This window comes from Haemaphysalis longicornis, unplaced genomic scaffold, assembly GCF_048455015.1.
Source record: "Haemaphysalis longicornis isolate Haplotype H1 unplaced genomic scaffold, Haemaphysalis longicornis Haplotype H1 scaffold_1, whole genome shotgun sequence".
In the NCBI taxonomy this organism is placed as follows: domain Eukaryota; kingdom Metazoa; phylum Arthropoda; class Arachnida; order Ixodida; family Ixodidae; genus Haemaphysalis; species Haemaphysalis longicornis.
The window spans coordinates 452,657,568-452,680,097 of record NW_027526203.1 but is presented as its reverse complement, the minus strand read 5'-3'; positions in this window follow the sequence as shown (position 1 = coordinate 452,680,097).

Here is a 22,530-nt window from a genome sequence, read left to right as displayed (position 1 = left end):
CAAATCATTCTCCAAGGGTATGACATCCGACGGGGCGTTACGGTGCTAGGGTATCTTGAGCGGTGACTGAGGATCCGTTCTTGCACCACTGCATGCAGAAAGCAACCTGCAGCTAAAGCTGCAGCCAAATAGGAAGTCGGCGCTCTGCTCGAGAGACGCTCACGCGGCAGCGCTGTCGACCGGCGCGTCATGTATAGTTGGTCTTTGTGACTATGACGGGCACTCGCTGACATCTCCACGGCGAAGAAAAAGAACGCGAGAACTGAAGGGCCACACCCGCCTCAATCTTTCAACCGAGGTAAAAAATAACAGCATAGCACGCAAAAACCGATTGCCTGGCGCGAACCCTCACGCAGCCATTTTCGGTAACATTTAACGTGCTGCCTGTATTTCCATTAATGCGACCAAGCTTTGCGGCCACGATGCTTGACACGAGGCGGGCTTCCAACTACTTGGCATGATCTCTTAAATTTGGTGCGGGCTGAGCACCTTTCCATTCTTAATTGGCCCAGGTGTCATGTTGGCGGTGATTGTCGAAGCGCTCGGTGCCAGTGGCAAAAGAGGGGTGAGAAGCTCACCACCCTCAACAGAGACCGGCCAAACGTGATCCGGATAACTCCGGGGAATCAGGGCTCGAAAGAGGCCAAACGCGTCCGCAGAGCGAGCTGTAGCGGGGGGACGCAGTGGGCGCGCAGGTTGTTAGGGGCTGCCCGAGAGGGCGAGATGACTGCAGCGCGTGTATCGAGTTACAGCGGCGGGCCGTATGAGCGAAGATGCGTGGAGTAATTACGGGCCGGCCATAATTGCCGCGCATGTCAACAACCAGCGGCCATACACGCGCGCCGTGCACCGACGCGCTCTCACGCCGCGCCTGCTCCGATCGACCGGGCGCGCGCGACTGCCTAATTGAGCCCTCGACGGCAAGAGAAGCAAGTGATGGGCAATCAGGGGCCTCGGCTGCGCGGGCGACGTGAAAGACGAGTCAATTATGGCCGCGCAGCGAGAGCAGTTCCGTCTCGCCGACTAATTAACCGGCGAAATTCATTTGGTCGCCGTCACGGCGCACCCTCGCGGCCGCAAGCCCCCGCGGGGCCACGCTGTTCTTGCACCTTGCGGCCGGGCCCGGAATGCGCGCCCGCGCTCCCCGAGGAGCAACTTGTTGACCCCTGACCGCGCAGCATCGACGGTCTTCGCGGCCAACTAGCCCGATTCTTGCTACTCCGAGCGCAAAGTTTCATTCGCCAGTCAGCAGACTGCAGGCAGGGTGTTTCTCTCCCTCCGCCGTGCCGGGTGCAATGTTTGGGTATCCTAGATTCCCGTCAAGCTGTGGCTGCTGCTGCACGCAGTTCAGTCGCAAATGCAACGCCCGGCCTTAGCACGTTTACCTGTTTGCGCCTCCATCATGTACAAGCGGTTCCTGTTCCGCCCAAGGCCCGCGGTCAGGGTCAGCATGTGGCGCTCTGGCAGCCGGCTGCGCAAATTTGTGCCGTCGCAGTAGCTTTTTCATTGCGTTCCGATCGTTTGCCATAGCACACACACAAGGAATAGCGTGTACAAGTCCAGAATAAATTAATTTGAAGTACTGCACTTCTGCAATGCGATATGCAATCTCAATGTACCCAGTGTTTCCATTCTGCCCAATGGCCATGACAGGCAATGAAATGCGCCGCCTCGGTACGGGGAGCAGTGAACGTAACCACCCCGCACATGAAATGCGGGTCACAAGGGAACGAGAAGATCACTGCCGTCCACGAAAGGAAGGAGAAAGAGTGAGAACGGCCGGCCGCGCCCGAGGGATGCGCGCATGTATATGTCCGCGTCCAGTGGGTGCCCCTTCAGGGTTGCGCAAGCCTGTCACCCGCGGCATTTGTCAGGCGCGATTCCGGCGCGGCGCTCAGCTTTCGCGGGTGCCCCCCGGGGAAAGTGAATTGTTCCACCCGGGGACCGCTTATCGAAGCAGTGTATAATTAAAAGCCCACAATGACGCAAGCAGAGGGTGCGAATACAGGGCTCGCTTTTTCCGGTGTCTGCAGTCTGCCTCTGCGCCACTGGAGCGGGGCTACGCGCGCACTTTGGACTGGACGCCTCGTCGCTGGCACCCTTTTTTGAAATCTCCAATCATAAAGTCGGGTTTTCTAAAGGTGTTTTTTTTTTAACTTATGGCCACCATATGTAGGTTACGTTTGGTAAGAGGAGTTCAAAAGCTATAAACTAGTAACGAAGAGGGCTTTCTGAACATTCAGTAATTTTGTTGGTCTAATAGGAACGTGACAAAAAGGTGTAGTTCCAGCCTGCTGCGAGGTGATTCCATTCCTTGACCTAATTCGTTTTTGGTCCGGAGGCCTAACCTCTGCTGTTGTCGTGCATGAGTTTCAAATTTCTCGCTCTCGCAATTTATACCTCTGGATAGAGTGGATCAATCAATCAATCAATCAATCAATCAATCAATCAATCAATCAATCAATCAATCAATCAATCAATCAATCAATCAATCAATCAATCAATCAATCAATCAACCAATCAATCAATCAATCAATGATTCGACTCTCATTGTTAACTACAATCGCGTCTGCTGCGATGTTTCTTCAGTGTCCCGACTTCCTACTTTTTTTCGGCGGATGTTTGCTCTGCTCTTTATCGGCGGATAAAACACGTACAAAAATGGTGACTGATTAGACGACGGTGATGCGTGCGCTTAGACCGCATTGAGTCTAACAGAGGAACCATGGTACTCAATAGACACCAAGCAATTCTATGTATACAAGATTCCCCGATATAAACGTGTATACTTGTCTACATCAGAGGTGATTCTGTTTCACGAAGTCAGGAAGTTTGGTGCGAAGCCAACCCCGATATTGATTAATTGATTTGCTTATTTAGGCAGAGTACAAATACATCGCACAAAATAGTACAATTTTCAATGTTCCGCCGAAATAAACAGGGCAAAAGGCGTTCGAGCCCAGTTGATCGATCCCGATTGATCAAGCCCGATCGAGTCGCCTGACGGCTCGATCGGGTTCTGAATATTTAAGTTCTGAACGATTCCTGCCTTGGCCAAGGTTCACAGGCAAAGTTCTACGCCTTTTTTTGTGTGTGCGCGTGTGTCGAGCTTCGGCTGGTGGGGACAATCACCTGATGGGCTAGGAAAAGCTGTCAGATTAAATTTTGGAACAAGGCGCCGGACCTCATTAATGCCGCGTATTCTTGAAACACCTCGAGGCAGGCGGCGCAGAAGGGAGGCGCGGAGTTTTAAGCAGCACGAAAAGTTTGTGTGACTTTTAGCAGCCCAACAGCCTTCGGCTTCTCTTTATTGTGAGACTGACGTGCACGGGGTGCCGCGAAGACCAAGCGTTGTCAGCTGTGCCGCACACAATGTCGCTGAATGGGCTCGGCTCTCACAGAATTGAAATAAAAATTTGACAAATTTAGCTCTGCTTTTTTCAAGTTTTTGTGCACTAGCGTCAAGTGTGCGAGATGCACAGCAACGGGTTATTTGCCCCGTGGCGTCCCGTACGAAATTTGTAGGAAAACTAAGATATATCCTTCCAGTCAAGATATACCCCATTATACAGGAGGCTGGTAAAAAAAAACTCTAATATAATGTATATTTGAGCAACGAAACAAAAGCTGATGATGTGGAAACACATAGCTCGGATCAGCTAAACTTACCGCTGGAACCATGCAATTACTGAGCATTTCGCTTTTTGCAAAGTACAAATTGGTACATGATGTGATAATTCATCGCTTCAGTGCCTCCTCCTGGCCAACTTAGCACTCAGCACAAGTAATATGTGGTGTCGATCTTCCATAAACAAGTGCAAGAGTGCTTTCTTGGTCTTCTTGTTTTTGTAATGTAACATTGACACGATCAATGACAATGCCGCGAGCATACTAGAGTTGCATATAAACTGGCTATATGCCACTCAAATAAGAACTAATAATTAAAAAAATCAGATACACGCGGCTCAGGAGACTGGCATGACGACACGCACCCTGCAGTTATGAAAACGTAAAAAAAAAATGTGATTTGATTTGCGCTACGCCACAAAAAGAAGCAATCCGAACGACCCCGCTGATGTCGCAATCTGAGGTGTGTACCGTTCTTGCCGACATCAATCTTTTTAAACGAAGTGTTTGAGTGAGTTAGCTCGCACAATTTTTTGGTTTATGGGCCATTGATAAATTCCCTGCGCACATCCCTCTGGAGAACTCAAATTAAATACGAAAATTCCCATCCCTCCCGTGCACTGTCGTGGCAAGATGATGACAGCACAGTATGCATGATGGCCATGTAAAGCGTCGTCCGTGTGCGGCCGTGTGTACTGCTGCGCCAGGCGCGAGCCACGGGCATATAGCCCCGCGGCGGATGCCCGGGAGAGCAGAGTCGACGAGCGTTCCGGCTCTTCCGGCCGGGCTTCCGTTATCGACGCGGCTGCGCTTAATTCGCTGTCGAAGCGGCGCTTTCAAGTGTACTTCCGACGCGATGGGCGGCTGCGCCAGGCCGCTCCGCCGCCGTCGCAACGCCACGACACGGCTGCAGGCCGCCGTCTCGGACGCGTCTCACGCCGGACCCGCTCTTCACGAGCCCCGCGTCGGCAACGAAGGGGCTTGGCAACGGGCGCCACCGTGTGCGGCCCCTTTTCGCAGCCCTACTCACTGGACGCTGCATAACACTCCGTCTTTGAGCAGCGAGGCCCGACAAAGTGGGCGCAGTGGGATGTGGAAGATAGTAACCGGTCGCTGCAGGGCAGGGGGAAATTCATTATAACGTGTGTAAGGCAACGGTAATGAATGGAACGACGCAGTTAAACACTGGCTGTGTAAATGACGTGTGTGGTGTAAGTAACAAGCTGTCAGTCCATCACTTATACACAGCAGTCTCCTCTGCGCCATAATAGAAGTGGTGGGTCTGCTATAGATGCCCCAAACAGATCATCTGATCCCGTTAAAAAAATGATGCATCAAAAGGAGCTAGATAATCAAATTGCTCGGGTTAGAGAGGCTTGTATCGTGGTAGCAATGCACGGGAATGTGCAGCTGCTGACGAAGCCAAGCTATCGGCGCTGTAAAGAGCCCTGGAAAGTTTTAGGGGTGAAGCTCCTTAAGTCATGGGTCTGTCCATCCCTTGTGTCTCGTGGTACGTGACCGCCGCATGCTTTCGGAGATGTCGCAAAGTGGGCGGCGTTGCACGCGCAAGAACCGGCTGCAACCGGCAGCGCAAACTCGGCACCGGGAGCGCGAGCTTGTCTGTGTTCGCCAACGGAGGCGCGAGCGCACGTGCACTGCGAGGGGGAGATCACGCAAGAGATCACGCCACGAACGCAGGCAGTCGTTCTCGGAGATCGAACGAGACGCAAGGACCTTTGCTCGTTTCCTCTCGTCTTGTTCGGGCACAAGTTCGCCCTAAATAAAAGTTCTTTCTTTACCGTTGTGTCCCATCCTACGTGACAAATTGTGGTGGAGGTGCGGGGTAGTCCTCGATGGCGCGGGGTCTTTCACCAGGTCTGGGCCTGGGAGCATTGACTCCGAAAATAAAAGTTGATTTGTACAATGTACGCACACAGTCTTACGTCTTTCTTAATGATGTAATGGGCGAACTTTCACGGGAGAGTTACGGTTACCGATGATCTCCCCCCCTCGAGCTTCGCCCCACTTATCATCATTCATTCCGTGGATATGGCGTGATTTTTTTGCCTTGATCAGAAGTTTCTTTTTTTTCTGGTATTTTTTGTCTCGTTTGCAGGATGATTTCAATCCAGTGTCAACTTTTGCGTGTACTCGGAAACGAATCCATCCAGCTGCGACTCGCTTGCGGAGTAAAGTATGGAAGTATACGAGAAGGACCCGAATTTGCGTGAAGCGGAAGAAGAATTATGTTCCGTACGGAGGGCGCGATGAGGGGCTTAACATAGCCGTTGCCTCTCGAGGAGCCACAGTTGCGGTCATTCTCCGAGTAATTGAGTTCGTTTCACTCCCTAGGATGCGTCTCGTAGCCGCTGTGAGTAGCGAAACAGGAATCCCAACCATACACAAGTTGTGTGGAGAATAATATACCGGACAACTGAATGACAATAGACAAGACCTTAGTAGTAATGTAAGCTCTCTCCAAATTTTTCGCGTTCCTCCGGGGCCCTCACCGCTTTCGATTTTGCTTTATTTTGCCGATATTTTTCTCATCCTTATACATTGACTGCGTGTTTTATTTTTTAATGCACGCTATGGAACGCGTCGCAGACATTGTGAATCGAGCGCGCGCCGAGGGTGCGCTGCGACGCCGGATGCGTGCACCGCTATGTGTATACGACACGCAAAGTTAGGACTCGCGAAGAGCAGCGTTAATACGAGGAGTGGCAAAGGGAAAAACAAACGGCAGTGCGACCAGCGGTTGCGTGCTGCCAAAATTGATTAACTTTGTTCCCACGAGGCTGGGAGGAATTCAGCTCCAACCCCTGAATGTTCTTGCTTTTATTGCTTAAAGGGACACTAAAGGGTGGAAACAAGTTGGCCTGTAACAATGGATTGCGGTGCCGAGAATCTAAATACACCACTCTCGCAACTAGCAGTTGTTTGATGAGGCAAAAAACGCCAGAAACCTAAAAACAGGGGACGACACCCCATACTCATTTACGGTTTGTGACGTCACAAGAGTGGGGAACGACGAGAGCTCATTGGACAAGCATCTATAGATTTTTTCCTAAAATAACCTGTTCATAACTGGTTTACCACCTGAAATAAACTTAATTCATAGCTTTCCGTGAGCTCATCATATCTACAAAACACAGAGTACAGGTTTATACACTGCAAGGCAGGCTGCTTCACTCACTATTCAGTCAGCCATCATGCTTTCAGTTTCGTTTTCGAACAGCATTGGTGCACAATTACCGAAGCCTACGACGGTGAGTGCCCGAGCTTCTGCAGGCGATATACCTGGCAGGAAGCAACTAAAGTGTCTTTGTTAGAATCGGCAAAAGGAAGAAGATGCACTGCCGGTGGCTAAGCGAGCCGCCCGAGCTTCCTATCTCCTGTTCTCCGCCCACGAAGTAGGAGTAAAAAGAGGAGTACCATTATTCAAAACCTTGCTATCGGTAAAGCGCGCCAGCTTCGAACATAATCGCCCGTGAAGCGAGCTTACTGGGACTGGTTAGCTGATCGATCCACCCGTTCACCTCGAGCCGCCGTTGACAATCCGTAAAGCGTGCGTCGCTCTGCCCTTATTATACTTGAGCCATAGGGAGCACGGGAAACGACTGCCTACACGGCCGCCGTAAAGAGTGTTTATTTCACGCTGGGTTCGCGCCGCGCGAGAGAAGATAATATAAGATGGCTGTGATCGCCGGACGAGGTGAAATGAAGGCGCCTTCAACGGCGCGAGCCGGGAGCCTATAGGACGCCCCGCATGATATTCGAAACGGCTCTTGTTGCTTCAAGAGGCTTCACTGGCAGCCGGCTGGATGGGGTCTTGGGATCCGGAGTAGGCGGGCACAGCGGCCGCTCGAGCACTTAAAAGCGTTTCTGGTACCGTCGGGGAAAAATCATAAACGTGGAATCCCCGGCCCGAGAAACGGCCCGTAGTCCGCCATGGCTCGGAGGCGTAAAAGCTACCGTTGCCAGCGTTTACGCTCTAGACCGCACCGGTGCTGCCGGTGCTTCGCTCCTAGTTTGTGACGCAATGGCTGCGTCACGAAAAAATGGAAGGGAAGCGGGTGAGAGAAATGCCAGTTTTGTTTGATTATTTCTCAGGAAATAACGCATCGTTGCTCTTCGAACAAACGCCGAAAGAGCTGAGAAACGTATGCTCTTTCAGTTAAAAAAAAAATTTCATTCAGCGTTTAGTGTTCCTTTAGTAAGCTCAGCGCAGGGTCAAGTCTGGCAGGCAGGATGTTGTCGCAGAACCCATCACGACCTCCCACAGCGACCTCAGAGCGACCCTTACTGTAAAGTATTGAGACATTTCGTACACCCCCATCAGCAGGTGTAGTGGCAACAGCTTCGCTGAGCAACCACCTTCGCAGAGTGCGTATGGCGAGTAGATATTTTTTTCGAGGGCATGCAGGTATCCAGAACAGGGACCTCAGGAAGGTTCGTTGAGTACAAACTGAGTGGGACGGCAGAAAATGTAATATGTAATGCTAAGTGATTTCCTTAATGACGTCACGAGTTGTCCGGAAGCTTATAACTTTGCAGTTATTCGCCACCCTTGCGCTTCTTTTAGCGGTGGTATTCCGGTTCTGCTTATCGCAACTTCGGGTTCAAAACCGAGCGGGCTTGATCAATCCAAATCTCCTCGATTCGTTTCAATGTTTCTGTTGAGGTCGACACAGTAAGGGGCCCACCAATGGCGCGGAGGCGCAGCATGCAGTCGGAAGCGACGGGGCCTCGTGTAGCGACACAACATGCAGCGCAAACGCTGACGCTAAATAGCTGATAACACGCCTCGAAGTAGGGCTGCACGGCTGACACCCGTTCAGCGGCCCGCGCCTTTGAAGCGGGCTTCGCCGCAGCCGAGAGCGCACATGAAGCGCAATTTATTACGTTGATTAGCAATCGCTTTATTGCTCCTCCAGCGCGGGAGATATTTCAGGCTGTATACAAATAGCTGCTCCCGCGCTCACATTACCTGTAATAAATTACTCTCGTATCGCGAGATCTATGCGGCGCTAATCCGTACACTGCACGGCAGGCGCCACGAAACAGGTTCTGTCCCGAAGCGGTTTCTTTCTCTCGTCCTTTCGCTCTGTATGCGCGGACACGCGCGAGGCCTGCCGATGGCGCGCTCCTGCTTTGTCTTGCCTCCGTGTTTTGGAAGGGAACACTGTTGTCGAGGCGCCATTCAGGCAGGATTACGCGTCGGCTTGCCGAAACGAACGATGAAAAAAGATGAAAAAAGTTTAATGCCCTTCCCTGCGCGCACGAAGAGACATCTAGTCATTGTGCTACGTGTAGTCACTCTCGCTCATCGCGGTGAAAACGACGCGCTTCTCTCGAGATACTTTAGCGTCAGGTAATTGAGATAAACGTACTGGTTAATTACTAACCCCTTCAGTTCACAACAAACAGCTTGACGCGGGCAGTGCATTTCTGGAGCACAGAGCTTACCTCGGCGCCATGCTGTGCTCTCCTGTCCACCCAAGTTTTTTTTATTTTTTTTTTGTTTTTGCACTCACCCGCTGTACAAGCTTAGAGCTGCTAAATTCAAAACTCAACAAAGAGCACGCAATTTAGCAGCCATGAACAGCTTGCGCTGCACGCTTTCTGCGCCTCAATATAGTCCTTTCCAACACGTACAGTCTTTGTCAAAATTTTGTTGGCCAAGCAGGGGACGCGCAGGCTGCAAAAAAATCAATGTACAAGCTTACGTCGCTAGCGAGGCTGAAACTTTTTATGCAGGAAAGCTAGAGAAAACACCTTTCTTACTGCCTCAAAATATTTTTGTCACATTTAAAGGTAAAGCTGATTCTTCGAATTCTTTGTGGTCGAGGAGGCTTAGATTGACCACGAAATTTTGACAAAGGGGTGTACCAGTTGGAAGACACCTGCTAAGTCGAGTTGACTCTTTAGTTGTCAAGGCGGTGCAGCGAAGGTTGCTCAATATGCACGTTCGAGCAGAGAACGTTTTAAATTCGCAATAGACAAGCAACGAAAAAATCGGTGCCCTTCCGCCCTGTGTAGAGAAAAGTCCAACGAAGCTGGCGATCAGTGAGATTTTGCATGCTGGGGTTTAGCTGGATTTGCTCTGTTGAATGGTAAGGACAGTCTTTTCTTCGTAATGATAACAGCGGTAGTTGCAGAGTTAACTTCGTTTGTGTTGCGCTAGCAGTTCTGTTGTAGTTTGAAAGGATGGAACGGGCGGCGTTATTCTGAACAAGTTCAAGGGTGTGTTGCAAAGATGTTTGATTCGGATCCCAGATTGAGGCGGCATATTCTAATTTTGGTCTTACGAGAGTTTTGTAGAATAACAGCTTTAATGAAATTATTTTCAGCGTCAGAAGCGCAGCGAGCGCAGTTTTTGACTCGCCTCCGTCATGTAAACGGCAGGACTGGCTCGGAAGGCGCAGCGAATATAGTCATTGCGCTAGCAGGCTTGGACGCACCCTTGCCGCTCCGCTAGCTCGCTGCGATGCGCTTCTGTCGCAGTCGCGTATACACGTGGCTTTTGATTTGTTACTGCGTGTAAGCACGTTGTTGGGAGTCCTTGGGACGTGTAGTGATATTGAGTTATTAGGTGAGAGGGTGACCGAGCTTGACGAGGTGGCGAAGGAATCACCGTGTCATAGATTCACGAGCTCTCGTGGTCCCTGACGTTCATGTTCGGGGAGCCCTGATTTGGCGTCACTCCGAGCTTTTAGCTTTCTGCGCTTTAGTCTGAAACTGGTAAGTGGAGATGTTGGGATGAAATTTATTTACGGCTTACAGGCAAGTTTCCGGCAGTTCTCATTTAACTGAAGGAACGCAGATTCCGTGGGCACTTTGCGTTACAAACTCCCGAGTTAGGAGCGTCATTAGGTGATAATGCGATAAAATTTCTTGTCATCTTTTCGGTTCGGGCAACCTTGCCCGTTTCATGAACTAGGCACCGTACAGAATATATTTTACAGGGTAAAGGTATACATAGTTGTCTTATATATTTACCTGACCTAGAATTATCATAGAATGTTACTTCCCATATATCTCACGACTACTTTTGATCATCCTGTGTGTAATTTAGTTATTTGCACGTAATTAATTAAACTACTTTACCGACAAATACATTGCTCGCTCCGTAAACCTCTTCGTAAGGCGTGTAACTCAAATTGAATTTCGCGCAAGATTCCTGAGGAGATCTTGCTGCTTAGTCATACTGCTCGGTTTTAACTTATAATTTACTATTAATGTATTTTTATTCCTTATCCAGCCACTAGAGTCCGTGGCTAAGATGGTGCTACACAGCACGGTGCTGTTTCTCTGGTGGAGGCGAAAAACAAGTCAAGGACCCATCGCCCGTTAAAGAACACCAGGTCGTCCTCATTAATCCATAGCCATCGACTACGCGTCGCGCCTTAAAGACCAGGCGCTATTTCGGCGAGCAAAATCTCAATTTGAATTTTGACCCGCCTTGTTGGCTGAGTGGCTAAGGCCATGTGCTGCTGAGCACGAGGTCGCGGGTTCGATTCCCGGCCACGGCGGCCGCTTTTCTGATGGAGTACGAGATTTCGGCGCACGTTAAAGATTCCCAGGTGGTCAAAATTAATCCGGAGCCCTCCAATACGGCACGCCTCATCGCCTGCGTTGCGTCGGCGCGTTAAACCCTACAATCAATCAATTTGAATTTTGAATTTCGTCGTTAAAATGACAAGCGATATCGTTTAAAAATGTTTGGTAGCGGATATACACGAGCCGCCATTTAATTTCTTGCCTTTTAGTTGTTCTGAAATCCACACGCGCAACAACAACAACAAAAAAAGAAGGCGGGGGGGGGTGGGGGGGAAACAGTAGGCAAAAAAGGCATTGCCTCGACTATCCTTCTGGCTTCCAGGCTATCAGGCCAGATCTACGTAGCTGTGAATCAAACGATTCCTGGACCCATTCCTAGAGTATTAGCGGGATACAAAGTTTAAGTTCAGCAACATTAACCATGATAGCCTAATATACGGGTTTCTAGTCGCGGCAGAGTTGCATGAGCGGTTAACTAATAACTTAGCGGGCCCCTTATCGGATTGGCCGGTTCATTCACAGACGTGTCACCGTTTGGCAAACGCCTCTAAACGAGCACGCTGGCCTTGGACACTTATCGAGCTAAGAGAACCCCGACTGCGCATGCAAAATAATCCCTCACAAGCGAGGTCGAGAACAGCGGTTGGTTTCTTTCCGCCTCTTTGTTTTCTTTCCAGTGCGTCGCCATCTCCGACCGAGAACGAGCGTAACTTTTCGACGGACGGAGCGATTACGAAAACGGCCGTTCGGCGCGCACGTACAGGCGACGGCACATGCTTCCTACATGGATTCGGTTTCGAACAGGCCACTTCATTTCACCTAATACGCGATGCAATCTAACGGGAGCCGCCGCCCGACTTAACCTCGTCCCCCCTCCCACATTCCCCCGGCGGTCGAGTACGTGGGGCTGAGGGTATATATTTTATTCCTCTCGTTCTCTTGGCTACTATGGGGACGCCGCCGCCCCGGTCGCACAAGCCCCGCACGCCGTTCGAAACAGGGACGCCAGCGCGGATCAGGAAAGAAACCGAGCGAGATAAACGCGCCGAAGAAGCGCCACCAGAGCACGGCGATACGACGGGCAAGAAAAAGAAGAGGGGGAGGGCTAGCCGGGAGAAAGCGGCGAAGCAACTGACCGCGCGCATCAGAGGAGCTCGCGGGCTCCCACGAAGCTCAGGCGGTGGCTGGATGCTGCGTGTCCACCGCGAACCGCGGCAGCGGACAGCCCCGGCGCATGCGTAGTCAGCAGCAAACCGGTGATTCAGGTTGCGAGTGCTCGGTGGCTGCGATCGGCGGAGGGGGGCTCTCCAATCTGCAGCCGTCATTAATTACACGCCTCGGAACTGTCGCCCCGCGACCGCGGTCTCTTTCCTCCAAATTGGAATCGCCTCCACCGGAGGCCAGCGCCGCCGCCGATCGCCGCGGTCGATACTCACGGCCCGGGCGAGCGCCAGCCAGTGGATCGCGGCCCGACCAGGTCGGCGGTGAGCCGCGCGCTACGCCGGACATTCAAGGAGGCGATGCTGTACCCTGCGTCTTCGAGGGCACCACGGGAATCCCTCGCGAAAGAAACGAAACAGGGCGGTGACATCGGGCTGTCTCGCACGTCAGGGGATGAAAGGGGATGATGGTGAATGGTGACTCGGAACGCTTCGCTTCGCGCTGGAGGCCTCCAATTGAAGAAGATGCTGCGTGCCTTACAATTTTTATTGCGTATTCTGAAGCATCTGGAAGATTCTAGGTACACGCCATCTCGTCTGTGAGGGCAGTGCTATCTTTAGCGAATAAGCTACGTGAAGATACGTTATTCGTTAATTACAATTTTTATTGCGTATTCTGAAGCATCTGGAAGATTCTAGGTACACGCCATCTCGTCTGTGAGGAGAGTGCTATCTTTAGCGAATAAGCTATGTGAAGATACGTTATTCGTTAATTACAATTTTTATTGCGTATTCTGAAGCATCTGGAAGATTCTAGGTACACGCCATCTCGTCTGTGAGGAGAGTGCTATCTTTAGCGAATAAGCTACGTGAAGATACGTTATTCGTTAATTACAATTTTTATTGCGTATTCTGAAGCATCTGGAAGATTCTAGGTACACGCCATCTCGTCTGTGAGGAGAGTGCTATCTTTAGCGAATAAGCTATGTGAAGATACGTTATTCGTTAATTACAATTTTTATTGCGTATTCTGAAGCATCTGGAAGATTCTAGGTACACGCCATCTCGTCTGTGAGGAGAGTGCTATCTTTAGCGAATAAGCTACGTGAAGATACGTTATTCGTTAATTACAATTTTTATTGCGTATTCTGAAGCATCTGGAAGATTCTAGGTACACGCCATCTCGTCTGTGAGGGCAGTGCTATCTTTAGCGAATAAGCTACGTGAAGATACGTTATTCGTTAATTACAATTTTTATTGCGTATTCTGAAGCATCTGGAAGATTCTAGGTACACGCCATCTCGTCTGTGAGGAGAGTGCTATCTTTAGCGAATAAGCTATGTGAAGATACGTTATTCGTTAATTACAATTTTTATTGCGTATTCTGAAGCAACTGGAAGATTCTAGGTACACGCCATCTCGTCTGTGAGGAGAGTGCTATCTTTAGCGAATAAGCTACGTGAAGATACGTTATTCGTTAAAAAAATGTGTCTGTAAGGACGCCACGCGAGTACTTCGAATGTCGCTAGAATTTGTCGCCTCATGCAGAAGATTGCAATAATGGATATTTTCTTATGTGTATTGGGAAAGGAAATGATTTTGTGGCGCGCAATGTAAGCTCTGCGAGTATACTCCTTTCCGCGCACAAAATACCTTCCCCGTATGCACGCGCACACAACCAGTGGAATCGGGTCGCCGCCTTCAAGGAAAAAGATGGGCTTGTTCCATTTGCACTTTGTGACACATCGCAATGTTATTGGTATGCTCAGGCTGTAAGGGTTCTTGGTGATCATAGTTCTTTAGCGCAAACCGGGGTTTTGTCGATGCTACCAGAAACGCGGCCTCAAAAAAAAAAAAAAAAAAACAAAGGGTGGGGGGGGGGGAAGGTAGCAGAAACTTCCGAGCGGAAATTCTCGAATAAAGGCAGAACCAGCTCTGCTATACGCCGAGTCCCTTTGAAGTCTGCTACCCTGCTGGACACACATGGACTGCTGGGAAGACATTTTCAGATGTTATATTGCCAGTCTGCTTGTAAAGTAGGAAGGCCCTGTTTCGATAATTACATAGACTCTATGTATCTCTATACAAAGCCAGTGTACACTCGGTTGCTGTATACTATACGCAAACGCTTTGCTAGAAAGGTATTTTCTAGGGGCATCTAAGGGGTGTTGTATGAACATATGAAGCCCTTAAAAATACATGCACGAAACCACACGTATTCGTGTGAAATGCCATACACCGAGCCCCTTCAGAATAGGCTTCACTACTGCACAGAAATAATTTGCTGAAAAGGCATTTTTAAGGAGAAATGCACAAAGTGTATTTCGTGGTATTTTGGCGGGGAGGGACCTTTATCAAATATCTTCACAAGACCTCATGTATCCCTATGAACCGCTATACACCGAGTTATTCTAATTCCGGCTTCCCCAGATGTGCAAATGCATTAATGGGGAGTCAGTTCTTCAGGAGCAATATAAGGAGTGTTCGCATCAATGTATGAAGAAGGCTCTAGCACCTTTTACTGATGGCATTTCTTTACAGGGCAAAAGTGTAACAAATGAAGCGCCAAAGACGGCCAGGCCGGTTTCCTCGCTGAGTCTGAATAGCGATGCATCTGAGACACTGTTTTCGCATGCCGTAGTAACGTACTGCAGCGTAATAAAATCAATTTTCGGATCTACCTCTCCCTCTCTCTCACACACATGCACGCACGCGCGCACGCAGACAGACAGACAGACAGACAGACAGACAGACAGACAGACAGACAGACAGACAGACAGACAGATATCCGGCTTCAGATCAACTCCCCCCCCCCCCTTTGCACTCACAACTCGATGATCCCGCCTGTTTTGGGGAAGAGGTCTATATTGGCTTCGCCTCTCCCCAAACCATAATCGTGCTCACAGCTTTCATGCTTCAAATCAGCTGGTGGAATCGAGCTGTGACGGGGGAGCTTCCTCCTGAAATGTCACTAGAGAATGAATCAGACGAGAAATGAGGACATAAATAGTGGACCCCACCAACGAAAGACGCGCAGGAGCGGGTGAAAGTCGTTGGGAGGGCCCTTCGTGGTGCCGTATGCACGTGGAGGCTGCGGAAAATAACGGGAGCTCCGAGGAACATGCAGGAGTCGTAGTGACGCACGCACGAACGGATCAAGTGTACGCGTATATCGCTTGCTGTAATAAAGGAAATCAGCTAGGGTTTCGGGAATAACATAAGTACAACGCTAACAACAGTAGAGACCGTCCCCGTGTTGGTGGCGAAGGGAACAAGCATGTGTCGTGCGTGTTGCCAGGGGCGTTTCACAGTAAACACGTTCAAAATGTGGCACCGAATGGAGACATGCGCAGTTCGATTTTCTGTGCTTGGGAGGTTCTACGCGGACCGTTAGCGACAGTCACTAAGCACGCGTACACGTACCAAGTGCAGTCTGTATACCATCACCGCCGCCATGGCTTGGACGTGGTCTTGGGAGCACGAAAAGATGGACGAAAAGAAGGAAGCTGTTTCCGAGCATTACGTCGCGCGTGACAAGCGCATGCTCTATCCCCGTCCATTGTTTGCGAGACGCACCGTACTACAACTACGCAAATCACGATCTCTGAGAAACAATTTTATACTGACGCATAGGGCGCCATGCAGTGCGATCGGTCGGAAGCAACAGTAAGTGTGCCGCCTCGGGAGAAGGCTCGAGTTATCACCACAGGTGGCCGACAGCAGCGAGTGCACACATCGAGCTCCAGTAAATTCCTTTCGGGAATCAGAGTTAGTTGCACGACCGTTTGCCGTGTTACCCCCCCCCCCAGAAAAAAAAAAAAAAAAAAAAAACAACTCTACCATCCCTTCCTAAAGAAAGTTGAGCAAGAAAGCTTTCTCACGTCAAAGTGCGGCAATAGTGCGTCAAAACCTTCGCTAAAAATGCGTCCAACCTTCGCTGAAAGTGCGCCAAATCGGTCGTCGAACCTTCAAGGACACAAATCGCGAACGAAGAACGAACCCATGCGGCGATTTTTCGCGCACTAAGTGCACGCATCTACGAACAATATAAATGTATACCGATACGTGGTTTATGAGATAAAGGTACACTACTGTACTCTTTCGTCGTGATGGATGCGTGTGTTGTCTTATCTAGAACCATTCTTTTTTAGCGATTTTCAAGTAACCGTTTTGACACGACGGAAGCCCGGTTTCACGCATGCGCCGTGTGTCCAGGGATCTGCAGAGCTCTTCAGTTGACCATCTGGTCTATGGGGAAATGCATTACTTTTTTGACAGGACGCCATCGGTCCCACTGAGAAAGCTTTCGCTTTAAAAAATTTAATCCAACGATGCAGGCGCTACTATGCCGCTCTTCGTGATCCTTGCTTTAGATTTGTGTAGAATCGATTCAACTTATAACCATCTACCATTGAGGCGCAGTTTTAAACTCATAGGCGTTACAATGGAGTGGCAAACGCGGGGCAGACATGCCTCATGAGATCCATTACTCGTTTCTTGGAGCAAACTCCAAGCATGGAAGTAAAAAAAAAAGAAGAAAGGATCACAACTTTTTCTCTAGAAAAAAAAAAAAAAAAAACAAGCTCATGAACGCCCTTTAATACGCAGGAAGTGGTTTATGTACGAGGGGCGCAGCTGCCTTTTCCTCTGCATTCGGACGGGGTGTATGGCTCTCGCGCCTTCCGGAAATGAGCAAGGCTACTCAGTGCCGGATTAGGAAATTTTGGGGCCCGGGGCTACCTACCTCTTTGGGGCCCATTGAGTTCATCGTGGGGGCCCTAGTAACGATGATGACGATAATGATGACTGGATTAAGACGTTGAAATCTCCGAATACCACATGTTACGCGCAATGATCAGTGAAAAAATATACTTAATTTTAATGCTTTCCGGAAACTGATTTTTTTATTTTTCTTCGCAATATTATTTAACGGTTATTAATTTATGTGCACGTCAGTATGGTTTATTTGCCAGTCAATCACAAATTCACAATAATCGAAATGCCGCATTGGCACGCATAACAGGCCAAAGAACATCAGAACACTTTCTTCGAAAGAAACACTTTAAGCTTTGTTAGAAGACATAAAATTCAAGAAAACACATGCGTAGTCGCAGCCTTTGAACATCGAAATAGCCATACGAATCATGTACATTGACTTTGCTTCTAAATAAACCTTTACATTCAATACATTTAACAAAAGCAGTCACGTCTGACTCAATCACTTGTGACAAAATGGGAACAAAGAACGACTTCCTTCACACTGTATACAGTGGTAGAAAAATGAGACAATCTATCACTAAGATAAAACATGAACGAGTAGAAAATTTAATATGACCCGTTATAGGTTTTTGCACTCGCAAATTCACATATTTGTTCATCAAAAGAAATATCTTTCAGCAGTCCCCTTACGATCGACATGATGGCTAAATACATCAATTCTTCTTGCAGATACTATAGCGTAAGCAATTTTTAATTAAAAACAGTTTTCAAAAAGCAGTGTTCGGTCTCACAGCTTGTTACGAAAATAGACTCCCTTAGAGCAATAGAAACTGTACGATAAACACATTTTTCTTGCTGTAACATTTTGAGCCGACCACCCACACTTCTGTCTTGGAAACTGCAATTCTCTATAAAAAATTCGTCGAGATCGCACTGATGCACTTCCAAAACCAACTACATTGAGTGACAAGGTTGTGATCGCTATGAACGTCTTTGTTAAGCGCTATACTTTGTAATTTCTGCCAAAAACTGTGTACGCAGATTTTCGAGCGAGTAAGCCTTTGCTCAAGTTGTCAATTATTACATTGAATGTCCCTTATGTTTTAAAAGTACCGAACGTTCTGCGGAAATAAGTCAATTATGCTCACGCCTGAACCACTCTTTGCGCCGAAACATCCTTTGACAGAAACGTCCGGGTAACAAAAAGACTGAACCGAAACGCCCTCAACCGAAAAGACCGTAGCAGGGCTTCGGGCTTCTTTTAGCGGGTTCATTGACACCGTCAAGCTGTGTACAAAGCTTTAGACAACGAAGCTGTTTAGCAATTCATGGATTCCGGTGTTTCAACGAAGTCAGTATAACAGTGTAAAGAAAAGAAATTACCGGCCCCGTCAGGATTCGGACCTGTGTCTGATAGATCAACGGAGTTAGTCGTCGTATCCACTCGGCTATGGCCGCGAATTACTTACCCGAGATTCAAAGTACACGTTGCACCTTCGAAAGCCTAGTCTAAGATCTCGTGTTCCGTTCGTTCAAGTCCGATCGTGGACTTAAACCGTTGTGATGGTTGTGAAGGTTGCGTTCAGCCTCGCTACTTTCAAGTCTTACACATTAGTGTGAGCTTCCTTCATATTTTTTAGTTCGGGAAGCTTTCTGAGAAACGTATGAGCAAAATAAAGAAACTGCATTGAAATGAACGCCGGTGCTCTCTACCATGAGGTTCGGGGCTGCGCCGGCTCGTCCCTACACGTCACGGATTAGTCGGCATCTGTGTCGAGTTGAGGCTGAGGCCCCGGCCGCCTGATTTTTATCCGATGGTCGGGATCTCAACCCAACCCCTCAACGAAACATGCTCATCGACATTTCTTTTTTTATATAGTCGACCGGGGCGCGGATGCAGGGGGCCCCTGGAAGCCGTGGGGCCCGGGGTTGCAGCCCCCGGCACTGCAACCTTAATCCGGCACTGAGACTACTGGCCCCTTTCTCCTCCCAAATAATTGTTTTGTTTCATTTTTTTTCATTGAAATTAGATTGTGACTCGCATTCTCAATGAAAACATGTGTTACAAAACTCAAAGGCTAATTCAAGTGTGAATTTTGGGGAAGTGGCTGCACGATCGCTCGAGACCACTCAATGCAAGTACAGTGAATCCTTGGCATAACGAAGTCATTGGGACCGCAAAGGAATTCGCATAAGCGGTATTTTGATTCAAGTAGAGGCGATTAAACTTACACGGCTGAATCGAAACGGCTGATAATTGTTGTGATAAAGGGATTTCGCAATAACGAAGGTTTACTGATTGATTGATTGATTGATTGATTGATTGATTGATTGATTGATTGATTGATTGATTGATTGATTGATTGATTGATTGATTGATTGATTGATTGATTGATTTTAAGGTTTAACGCACCGACGCTACACAGGCGATGAGGCGCGCCGTACTGGAGGGCTCCGGACTAATTTTGACCACCTGGGGATCTTTAAAGTGCGCCGAAATCTCGAATACACGGGCGTTTTCGCTTCTCGCCTCCAGGAGAAAAGCGGCCGCCGCGGCCAAGAATCGAGCCCGCGTCCTTGGGCTCAGCACTAGAACGCCTTAGCCACTGAGCAAACTCGGCGAATAACGATGGTTTACTGTATTTTGCAGGCTAATAAGTACACACGTCCATTCAGTGCATGATTTAAAATTGGCCGTTACAGAGAAAAGCACCTAATACGTTCGTAACGGTTTGAAAAAAAGGGAGAGGGATGGGTCTTCTTCCCCATAGAAGCACCTAATTACTGAGGTGCACCGCACTGGCTCCAGGTCGTGACAATGCACGTACGCACGGGTGAGTTTGTTCTCGCCTTCCCTATTTAGAAAAACAGCCACTGGGGGTAGCAATACAACCCGAGACTTTATGCTCAGCATCCGAACGCCTTAGACGCTGAGCCCCTGCAGCGGGTGCACACAATCTGCATTATCAATTAATAGATGCGCCCTTAAGAGGGTCGCGCAGCTCAACGTACCACATTTTCTCGATTTTAAGCCCGACCAATTTCCCAAAATCTGGTGCTTAAACTGGGGGAGGGTGTCTAGGTTCGAAGCTTGTATTGCAAATTTTCTGAACTGCGTTTTTCTTGCTAAAGTGGAAAAGGGGAAGAGGCTTATAATTGAGAAAATACGGTAGGTCGGCCGTTTAGAGAAAAACAGCGCTTAAAAGGCGACTGGAGCCCCACGTGAGCAAGCTTGTCATGATTACTCAGCGTACAATTCAAGGCGTTGTTCTACCCTTTTCGCCACCGTGAGTTATTGTAGCCTGCAGCTTATAATAAACCCTGATACGCGCTCTTATGCCAAAGGTTGGGACGTCCAAGTGCTTTGATTCCGCAGTGCAAAGGGAAGTATCAGAAATTACCGACTAAGTAGTGTTACAATACTAGGAAATCGGTTGTTTAACTCGTTTTCTAGCGGCGGCTAAGCTGGAGAGCGCCACACAACGCAGTACCTTGTCCGTCCCAACGTAACAAACACGTGCACGTCAAATGTATTTTTCTTCCTCCGCGCACAAGCGACGTGCATATAAGAAGAAGCTGCCACTTGGGCGAAGGAAAACCCGGGCCAGCGAGCTCGTTATGTCGCGCCTTCAGCGAGCGGTAAATCTCTCGGGCATTCCGAGACTCTTGCGTGCTTTCGTGCTGTCGAAGCCCGGATCACCGCGCGCACACACAGAGAGGGACCGCACGACGTTCCCAATTAGTTTCGCCAAAGAAAGGCGAAGAGTGGAGAAAAAGTAAAATAAGAAGACCAGCAGGGGAAGAAAGCTGAGCAGAAAGCAAAGAGAAGAGATTTCGAAACCTCGGTTGCTCCACGTCCGGCCGCTGCTTGGGGGCTGTTGCCGAGTAAACGTCTGTATTTCGAGGAGTTTCTTTTTTGCCACACCGGCGACTCGACCAGGCACGCCGGGACGTCGTCGGAAGAGCCACAAGGGCCGGCCGTTTGGGAGCGCGAGGACCGACAGCCGCGGCCCGGGCAGAGAAGTGCTCCGAGTCGCCTCCGCGACGTCATAAATTGGCGCCGATGCTCGCCGCAGCGGGGTCAATGAGACACCTTGTTCGGCGGTGCAAGGCGTGCCCGATCGCTGATCCTGGCAGGCGCCTGGCGAGGCTGTCCGAAACCGCAGCTCTGCGCCGTCCTTCATTCTGCCTTCTCTCTGCTGCGGTGTTGCGCAAGCTGGCGTTAGACGCGGCCGGAGTGATGAGCGCATTTATCCCCCTCGGCTGGCGCGCGTCCAGCGGCGTGAATAATTTGCGAGAGCGATATCTATATACATGTGGCCGAATGCCTAACCAGATTTGGAACTAATTCTTTTTGACGCATCAGATTAAAGGCGCGCCCGCACATTTATCGCGGAAATGTGCGCGCACTTTCGAAGCTATACCCGTCGCGCACGGCTGGGCCCATCGACTGGGCGTTATTACAAGCGGTATACGATGTTCGAGAAAGGTTAGCATAAGTTAACAGTACTGAGAAACTGTGGCGAAACATTTCTAACGTCAAAGAAATTGAAGAAAACACGCGGGTACTACCAGAAAACACCCCCCCCCCCTTCACTTCGAATAGAACCTGAAAATAAGGGGGCCACTCCATGGAAAAAGCGGTCGTTTCATCAAAGTCCCGACAGCGGTCTTATCGAATGTTTTTAACGGTTATTTTTCTGCTTTACGTGGTAACATGATGGTGTATACGGTGGATTTTAAAAAAAATTATCATCGTTGCTAATTATAAAGAAAAAGAGGGGGAAGGGGGGGGGGGGGTATTCTGGAACAATCCGCCTCCGAATGTGGGTGTTTTTACGAATTCAGAAGTTATAATTTTCAATACACTCAATTCAAAGAAGTTCTTCATTCATTTTCAGGAACATGTGAAGGTTTGGTTAATAAATGTCCTCATGAAGTCAATCCTGAAAAGCATTATATGTCGCTACTGACGTACGGATCCCGGCGTTCCTGCAACAGCCATCCCTTCGGGCGAGGAATTACATCATTCGATCGCGTTTCGCCGTTACCACCAGACGTTCGAGCAGGTGCCGAGCACCCAATGTGGTCGCCAGATTTTTCACCGGCAAATAAATGATCGCCCACCATTCTTGGTAAATTCTTTGAATTAGGTGCATCCTGAACTATGAAGTGCAGAACTCGTGATAAAATGATTAATAATGGGGGTTGAAAACTGAATGGGAAAAAGTTCAAGTTTCGCGGTTAGGCATAAAGGGAAAGGACAACGGAAGCATACAGTTTTTTTTTTAACGTTTATTTTGCCACTGGGCATAGATAAGGGGTATGAGTTTATGATGAGGAAAGTTTGTTAGATGAATATGAGAATGTTCACTTCGCGTATAAAGTCTAGGAGGGAACGATGATGGGGCCCATATATCCATGTGTTGTATGCGGATGCGTCGCCTACGCGGAGGCCCGT